The sequence below is a fragment of the Arachis ipaensis genome, chromosome B08 (genome assembly GCF_000816755.2).
Source record: "Arachis ipaensis cultivar K30076 chromosome B08, Araip1.1, whole genome shotgun sequence".
NCBI lineage: Eukaryota > Viridiplantae > Streptophyta > Magnoliopsida > Fabales > Fabaceae > Arachis > Arachis ipaensis.
In genome coordinates this window covers 119,025,182-119,025,724 of record NC_029792.2, presented here as the reverse complement: position 1 = coordinate 119,025,724, position 543 = coordinate 119,025,182, and the positions used below count along the sequence as shown (strand labels likewise).

General features: G+C 23.8%; 1 protein-coding gene across 5 annotated transcripts in view; it reads right to left on the bottom strand.

Moving 5' to 3' along the window:
• Positions 1–543, bottom strand: part of LOC107614303 (naringenin 8-dimethylallyltransferase 1, chloroplastic) — a 60,706-nt gene that overhangs the window by 17,358 nt on the left and 42,805 nt on the right. The window lies entirely within an intron of this gene.

The following is a 543-nucleotide window of genomic DNA, read 5'->3' as shown; positions in this document are numbered from 1 at the left end:
GTGTATTACTTTTTTTATATTATATATAAATTTTTTTTTCAATTTCTCTCTAAGTTCCATTTTTAGTCGGATATTCCAATTATCTAAATCGATTAAATCCGTCTTTTATTGGTTAGGATTAGTTAAAATTTACATAAAAGATCTCATATCTAAACTAAGTCAATCCGTGACACTCCTAACTTTATCACTTTGTAATTTTCCTTGGTTAATAAGATTTTTTTTTAACATAGAAATAAGGAAATCAACAAATAACTAAATTTGATCTTCTTTTTTTTGTGAATAGAAATTGAAAATAAGGTTGTTGCCTAGATTGAAAAACTGTTCATGACCAACTAAAATACGGAGAAAATCATTAATAAGAATAATCTTTTATATAATGGCTTCAATAATTATTTATCCGAGTTAAATTATTTTTAATTATTTCCTTAATTTACGTGAGTAATCATAACTGATGAATCATATATATAGTTATTTTCCTTCTCTTTTCTCTTGGTGATTTTATTCTTTTAGAAATTAAAGCTTAATTGCTTTCTCTGTGTTTCT